The 9,113-nt window shown below is 39.3% G+C and overlaps 1 non-coding gene across 1 annotated transcript; it reads left to right on the plus strand.

The window, feature by feature from the left end:
- The first annotated feature begins 632 nt into the window (after nucleotides 1-632).
- On the plus strand, nucleotides 633-742 carry LOC111889268 (small nucleolar RNA R71). The gene has a single exon (XR_002849466.1). It is a non-coding gene; the product is annotated as a small nucleolar RNA R71 (small nucleolar RNA).
- Nucleotides 743-9,113: the final 8,371 nt, after the last annotated feature.

A 9,113-nucleotide genomic window follows, 5' to 3' on the forward strand; every position in this document is an offset into this window, starting at 1 on the left:
CATCATTAATTGTTTCTCTTTAATTGCTAATTGTTGCTCTTTAATTGCCACTTCAGTTCCCTCGTGCCTTTCTTCAGATGTTGCGGCAAATCGGGTGAGTATAGTCTCAAAATCAATTTTTTTTCAACCGGTGTGGTTCCTCTCTTTGGTAAAAGCCTCTCCATCTTTGTTCATACTTTTCTACCATGGTCTTCTTACACTCATCATTGGGTAATTACTTCTTCTTAGGCTTTCTCCAATCTTCATCTAGACGATCACCACTTGAGTAGCAACCTTGAACCTTTCGGTTTCCATTTTCATCAAGGTCACATTCCTTAGTCAAATGTGGCCCGTTCTAATTTTCACACCCAACCCAAATAACATGGATTGGTTGATCCATCTTAGTCATTCTTCTATCCATGCTTTGCAACATTGCCATTACTGCCGACATATCTTCCGAAGCAGCATTGGTGCTTCCCCTCGTTACATCATTCCTCGGATTATGGTATTCTCTAGAATGATTAGAGAATTCTTTGATGAGCTGCTTAATGTCTGCCAGATTTTTCCTAGTTAAGGGGCCTTGAGAGTCAAGAAGTTGTCAAGTGGTGACATTCACCCCATCATAAATGATCGAGACCTCTTGTTGCACATTAAGGTCATTTTGGGGGCAAATATTCCCTATTAGACCTTTATAGTGCTCCCATGCTTCATATAACGACTCCTCCAATTGTTGTTCAAAATTGGCAATGGCCTTTTTGAGCTTAGCTACCATGGATGGTGGGAAAAATTGTTCCAAAAACAGTTCACGCATGCTTTCCCATGTCGTTACCGCGCCTGGTGGTAGTGCCTTAAGCCAATGCTTAGCGGGTCCCTTAAAAGTGACACTGAGCAATCTTAACAATACAGTTTCTCTTGGCACATTGGGGATGCTAAAGTAGTTGGCGATGCCGTTTACTTCATCTAGATGATTGTAAGCATCTTCGTGATCCTTTCTGGTGAAAGGAACCTCCTTTAGTGCGGTAAGTATGTGCCCTTTAAGTTCAAAAGTGGCAGTGGCAGGTATGGTGGGTTGCACGAGGTCCAGTCCGGTGTCGTCTCGAACTCTATTCTTGTACGCCTCCATCGAGAGGTCAGCAATGTTTACCATGATGTTGTCGGGGTATGTGTGTAGCTTGCTTTCTATTTTAGATTCGGTTTCGCTTCTCTCCCCTTCGGTTTCGTACTCGGTTTCTTCCTTAGTTGGGTTGCTCTTTTTGTCTTCGTCCGTAAGTGTCCTGATGGATTCTCCTACTTTTCCCTTCTTTTTGCCAAAAACCGACTTAAGATTCTTAAAAGGTGACTTCTTTGGAGTAGCGGATTCTCCTTCAGTTTTGTCTTTGTTTTTACAAAAAGCGGATTCTGGGTCTTCAAGTGGTGCAATCAAAGATGACTTTGATCCATGGGTCATAAACGATCTGCAAATAAACAAAAGAAACGCGTAAAAAGAACAAAAACGAAATAAATAATAAAGTTCTAACTGTTACGACACCACGACATGGTAGAAAATTACCGCGTCATCATCAGTCAAAAGCAAGTAAACCGTAAAAAAAATTAAAACTTACTTAACAACTACTCAAGCTAATAAAATAGCAGAATAAAGTAACTAAGATTGCACAGTTCCCCAACAACGGTGCCAAAAACTTGATATGTATTTAATGTGTTAATATTTTTATTCAAGTTTTAAATTTATTAAAGCTATTTCCTTCACTAGACAATTAAACACATTAGGCACTGTACCTAATCGTGCAATGGTATAGATATGGTAAGAATGAGTCTCGAACTCAAGGAACAGTGTTTTAACTAACTTTATTCTACTATTAACTAAATACAAATTAAATTAGAAGAGGTTTTGTTTTCCTTGTTTTGCAAGACTAGATACTTTTATTATAAAATTTACTGATTATCACTAAATTAAGCTAACACTAACTAAAGAAAATTAATAAGTATGAATTAACCAAGGCTAGTAAGAGACTTTCGTTTAGCTTTGGATTTATTTGTTATTATGGTTCATTTATGGATGTGCAATGGATTTAGTTTCTTTACTTACCGATTCCTAAGATGACCAAATTAATATATTCAATAATTTAATCCTATAGCAAACTAGTTTATTTATTCAGTGATTAGGCGGACAAACTTACAAGTTCACTAGTGTTTGGTTTGAATTGATTAGACATATAATTGATTGATCAATTAGTTTATTGATTAAATTCAATATATGATTTGTCGTCATATATTAGCTCCTATACCTTTTTACCCACTTTTCTACTTAACCCTAGGTTTTGTTCAAAACTCTAGTCCTATAATTTTGCAAATCACAAGATCATAAGATTCAAATTCAACTAAGATAGATGGTCATACCAGCCAAATCAAATTCAGCAATAAGTAGAGAAAATATTTATCAAAAGTACTTGAGGTTCTTTAGTAAGGTAAATTAAGAAATAACCAAATATCCAAATCCAAACCATAAATCAACCACAAATGCTTAATTCATCCTAGGCTAATCGAAAGTCATGAGTATTTAGCTCATGATTTTAGCAAACAAAAGCACAAAAATGAAATTCATGGTATTTGACATAGCAAAATCTAATGAAAAATCAAAGTGTAGAATTTAGTTGCCTTAATGCTCCTCCTTCCAAGGTTATGAATGAAATTCTTGCTTTCAAGCCTTATAACCATTGTTTTAGTCTTCAAGAGTGTCGAATTCTCCAGAGCTAAAAATTCCAATTCGAGGGTTTTAATGATCTATTTATACTTTTCCTTAAATCAGGGCACCACGTCATGCTGATCGTGTTTATCCCGTGTTCTACAAGTCTTCAAAGCTTATCGGGATTCTTCAAGTTGCCACGTCGTGTGGAATTTACCACGTCGTGTTGCGGTATATTTTCTTTATTTTAGAGCTTTGGTTCAAACGCCCAGCTTCCAGCATCCAACTTCCAGCTTCCAGATTCCTTTTGCTCCAAGCATGTCTTTTGGTCCCTACAACATAATTCATAGCAAATTAAGTATCTTTTCTTCTAATAATGGCATCAAAATAATTAAATATATTAAGATATATTGTATAATTTTGTGTATAGATATGCACATATCAATGTATAATCCGGAAATTGAAAAAGAAGAAAGGCGTTTGGCGAAGGAAAAGAAAATAGAACGTGGTCAAACTTCAAATCCTCACGGGGACCCGGAGGTCAAAACTGCTTCATCACTTGACACAGAACTCAATTCTAGTCCTGACCCTCACCAACAAATTCCCGAAACACCACCCCTACAACAAAATCCACCCATTATTAAACCAATTGCAATGCCGGACGGAGGAGAAGCTCCCGAAAGAACTTTGAGGCAAATGATGGAAACCGATGTTACACAAACTCCAACCGGTATCAATTATCCCGTTTTAGAAGGAGGTTCAGAATTGAAGTCAAGTTTAGTCCATCACCTTCCAACTTTTCATGGATTAGAGAATGAAGACCCTCATAAGCATTTGAAGATGTTCCACATTATTTGCACTAGTATGAAGCCACAAGGGTCAACCGATGACCAAATCAAATTAAGGGCATTCCCCTTTTCATTGGCTGATGTAGCAATGGATTGGTAATTCTAGCTTCCGTCGGGGTAAATCAACTCATGGACCGACATGGCATGAGCTTTTCTTGACAAGTTCAATCTTGCTTCAAGAGGCTCAAGTCTTAGAAATGATATTTGTGGAATATGCCAAGGTCAAAATGAGACTTTTCATGATTATTAGGAGAGGTTCAACAACTTGTGCTATAGTTGTCCACAACATCAAATTCCGGAACAACTCCTTATCCAACACTTCTATGAGGGATTATTGCCAATGGAGAGAACATTAGTTGATGTCTCAAGAGGTGGATATGTTTTTAGTAAAACTCCACAACAAACAAGACAACTCTTCAACACCATAGCCGCAAATTCACAACATTTTGGCCCGCTCCAAGATATGAAGCGAGACATACAACACAAAGTCAACGAAGTGGGTACATCGAACCTAGAGTCTCAAATCAAATATTTAACATCCGTTGTTCAAGAGTTAGCCATGGGACAAACTCCACAAGTGATGGTTTGTGGAATATGTGCAACTATGGGACATCCAATGCATATGTGTCCCCTTCTTCAAGAAGATGCGGAACACGCGAATGCCACGGGAGAGTGCCAAAACTACCATAACAAACCATCCGGTTACCAAATGCGTATAATTCAAGTTGGAAGCCAAATCCCAATATGTGATTCCAAGACTATTACCTCAAAATGCATTGGTTAGACCTTCTTACCCACCACAACAACCCCACTACCAACATCCTCAACCTCACTATCAACCCAAACCACACCCTCCACATCAACAACAACCTCCTCAATCCCAACCAAGTAGCTTTGGAATGTCCTTTGAAGACATTGTCAAATCCTTAGCCATTAGTACCCAAAAATTCCAAAAAGAGACAAGCACTAGAATCTCCAATCTCGAAACTCATATGGGAGATATAGTCACATCCTTAAGCAAGTTAGAAACCCATGGTAAATTCCCTTCCCAAACTGAAAAGAACCCAAATGTCAATATGGTTACATTGAGAAGTGGAAGAGAAATCGGAGAAAGTGTCACAAAGGAGGCTTCTAAAGAATATGAGGGTGAGATCGTCCCGTGTCAAGACACGATGGAGAAAAGTAAAGTTGAAGCAGAAGCTCTAGGTATTTTCACACCCATAGTAATTCCACCACCATTCCCCTCCCGACTTGTCCCCTCGAAGAAGAATGAGGAAGAAAGAGGAATCTTAGACACCCTTCGAATGATTGAGGTAAACATTTCGTTGTTAGATGCAATCAACCAAATCCCAAGGTATACTAAATTTTTGAAAGAACACTGCACTAACAAAAGAAAACTTCAAGGACATTAAAATATTTCAATGAGTGAAAATGTTTCCGCTATTTTACAAAGAAAGCTCCCACCAAAATGCAAAGATCCGGGAATGTTTATGGTTCCTTGCAAGATAGGGGATGTCACTTTTAGTAGCGCCATGCTCGATCTCAGTGCTTCTATTAATGTCACGCCCTATTCGGTATATGAATCGCTAAATATCAAACCTTTAAATAAAACGGGTGTTACTATTCAACTTGCAGACAAATCAAATGTTATCCCTAGGGGTGACTTAGAAGATATTTTAGTTCAAGTAAACCAATTGGTCTTTCCAACGGATTTTTATGTGAATGATTTAGAGGAACAAGTTTACTCCAAATCGGCTCTAATATTATTTGGAAGCCCGTTTTTAAAAACTGCTAGAACAAAAATTGATGAGTATGAAGGTAATCTCACAATGGAATTTGACGGTGAGGTAATTGAATTCAAAATTAATTACACCATGAGATACCCTAGAGATATATCTTCCTTGTATTTTGTTGATGTCGTTGAGCCTTTAACTCAAAATTTCTATGAACCTACTGACCATGAATTGTTACAGATGAGTTTGAGTAAAGGTCATAACCAAAGAAGCATAAAAAGGAGATACAACACCATCCTTCAAAGCCAGAAATTGATAAAGTGGTTGACAAGTTGGATACGGGACAAATAAGGATACATGGGAGGTTGCAAATCCAAAATCTTGAGGAGTCGAAAAACAAAGTATTCGAAAATTCCAAGGTTTACAAGAAGGAAATAAAAACTTTCCATGACAAGTTCATCACCTGGAAGCATTTTGAATTGGGGCATAGGGTATTACTTTACCAATCATGATTGAAGTTATTTCCGAAGAAGCTAAGATCAAGGTGTATTGGGCCTTTTGTTGTGATAAAAACCTTCGACCATGGAGTGGTAGGAATTCAAAGTGAAAAGACAGGACAAATTTTCAAAGTCAATTGGCATCGTTTGAAGCCATTCTATGAAGGTTTCAATGCAAATTCTCTTAAAATCATCCATTTGGATATCCCAATGTGTTGAAGCAAGCTAGGAAAACGTCTCGCCAAAGACGTTAAAGAAGGGCATTTTTGGAAAGCATTGTGATTTTACTTTTTCCAAATGCAATAAAATATTTTGAAAGCGTTTTTGGGATTTTAATTTTTTTTTTTTTTTAGATTTCACCATCCATTCCCATTTTTGTTCCAAACTCTTGTCAAATTTTCGAAATTGGGCTTTACGGGAATTATTTTTTGCCAAAAATCAAGTTTTTCAAAAACCTCAAATTTTGAAGTGCAAGAAGTTGGGCGGATTCCACGAGGCCCGCGTAAGACCTCACGTGACCAGCATGCGGCCCGCACAGTTCCTACAACACGTGGAGAATTTTTTTGTGTTCAGCTCATGCGACCATCATGTGGGTTCTATGCGTCCAACGCAGATTTCCGATACTTAGCTTTTTTATTATGTTCAACCCACAAAACCACCATGCTGCCAACCCACGACCCGCGCAAGAAAACAAAAGATTCAGTGGTTTTTCGAGAAACTAGACGTGGCTTGCATGCGGTCCGCGCCCTGCCCGCATGTTATACGTTGACTGGATTTTAAGTTGCAGACTCGTCTTGAATTTTGTTGACCAAGGGGTTTAATGATTTGACTAACATTGACCGAGTTTGACCTCTCTTGACCAAGGATTAAACACCCCAACTCTATTCTTCTTCAATCAAACCCTAACAAATCCTGGCATTTTCTCTCTAGAGCTCAAGAACACCAACACCCACTTCTTACAAAAATCCAATTTCCCGGAGTTCTACCGATCGGAATCTCGTGAAACCACCGCCATCCTCTCCCATTTTTCATCCTCTACAAACCCTACCCAAACTCCGGTCTGATCTATGGCCGAAATTCCGAGCGCCACCACCACCCATCGCCACCTTCTTTTGCATTTTCCGGCCAACTACGACCACCATTGGGGATTCCGAGCATGGGGTTTTGTTTCTCTCATCAAGGGCTTTCTAACCATACCAATTTTCCCCAAAAAACTCACCAAAAATATTCGCCCGATTCCAGGTGTTGCCACACTAGTTGCCAGAAAATCGCCTTGAAGCTCGTTTGTGGGGTCGTTCTAGCAATTCAAGCGTCAAACACAGAGCAAAATCATAAGATTGGGGTGGGCCTTGGAGATTCTCTTTGGTGGTTCTAATTCCGCTATAAGCAAATTGGGTACACTCATTCCTTTCATTTGATTATTTATATCTTCAATACCCATTTGTTGTTGGAATTGTGTTCCCGTCCTTCTGGTCTTTAGTGTGATTTGCAAATTATTATTCTCAAATTTTTTTCTCGTGCCACAATGTCTAAGCATGCCAAAAGCGGACCTAATTCATCTAAGGGTGGGTCAAAAGAAAATCCAATGACCCCCCATTTCATTTGTTGAATCGTGATGACCGCAAAACATATGAGTTTCTTATTTCCAACAACCGCAATGTCGAAGCCACAAAATTCCTCCATAGAGAGTCCCTTGAGGATCTCGAGGTACTCAAAGGGGTCCAAGCATTATTTGACAACATTGGGTGGGGCCAATTCCTTCATAATCGTGTTGTCACATATATTGAACCAACTTTAGAATTCCTATCCACCTTTCACCTCGATGAGGAAAAGAACTCTATCACTTTTCAAATGCTCAATGAGAATCAATCACTGCCATTTCGGGTTGTGAACACCCTAATGGGCACTCAAGTGAACCAAACATATAACCAAAAAGAACCATGGCCCGCCAACTTTAACGAGCATAACTTTTGGCAAAAACTCACCCATGAACCATGGTATTCATCATCCTCATCCAAGGCCTCTTCTATTATTCATCCGTGTTTGTGCCTCACCCATCGAGTCCTCGCATGTACCATTTTTGCCCTCGCAGAAGTGGGTCAAATTTCTAAAGCTGAGCTATTTTTTCTCTGGTGCATGACTCGCGAAAATGGACCCCGATTCTTGTTCACCAAATGCTACAAACCTCACCACCATGGACACCAGGGACATTTTTATCGAGGGCTTGATTACCCTTATTGCATGTAGACCCCCACTTCAGCTTCATCTCTCTACCCTTCCATTAAAAAAGTAATCGGCCCCTCTCGTCTTGACATAAATATGCTCCGACAAATTCTCATCATTCGCGAATCAGTTGTTGATCACATTTGGAATCTTGACAATCAGCCATACATCATTCTTCCTCACGAATATATATATGGTCTTTCGAACCAACTGACCCCAAACAATGGGTCATTCCATCCGACTACCCTCCTCCCGTGGATTATGAAGATGACCAGTTTCAGCCTCCACAACATTTTGCACATCCTTAATATTAGCCACAACAGCAGGTGGGACACGAGATCCCACCATATTTCCCCCTAACTTCTTCAAACAGTTTGCCACGATATTCTCAACAGTTCAACGCATCGAAACCCAAACACAGTAGAACACCCAAGCCATCCAAGATGTGGTAACCCATGTTGACCGGCTGCAGCAGTCTTTCCCGCCTACTTCCCGCCATGTCCTGGAAATGTGGGACTACCACTATCGCCACGGGCATTTCCTGCCGCCTGACCATCCGATTTAGTTTTTTTCCACCCCTTCCTTAAACATTGATGACAATGCTTGTTCTTAAGCTTGGGGTGGGGCAGTTCCTGTTACTTTTACTTTTTCATGCATTTTTTAGTTAGGTTGCATTTCATTTTAGTTTTAAGCTAATTTGCATTCATTTTTTTTTAATTCCAAAAAGATTTTATTTTCTTCTTTTCCATTTTTTATTTTTTGTATAACATTTAGCTTAAAGAATTAGCATTCATGCATGTTTGTTATCTGTTTATTCTCACTCCCCTTGGATGCCATGGAACATATTCACAGTTATTGTATCATTATTGGTCCAGAATCTTGTTGCTATCTCACCCATCCAACCGGGACCACTAGCTGCAGCTTGAGACTTCATACTTGGGATCAGATCCTGGAAGCTTAAAGGGGTAAGTGTTCATGGCCAGGTAGTTTCACGAAGAATTATGCATGCAATACTAACAACTATAGGATATACTATAGCAACGGATGTTCTTAGCCTTGCGGTGCATACCACCGAGAGGATCACACTTGATTATGTTTGAACCATTAGGATGAAGCACTGGTGCTTGTCCCCGAGTAGAATCCATACCCG

This window comes from Lactuca sativa, chromosome 6, assembly GCF_002870075.4.
Source record: "Lactuca sativa cultivar Salinas chromosome 6, Lsat_Salinas_v11, whole genome shotgun sequence".
In the NCBI taxonomy this organism is placed as follows: domain Eukaryota; kingdom Viridiplantae; phylum Streptophyta; class Magnoliopsida; order Asterales; family Asteraceae; genus Lactuca; species Lactuca sativa.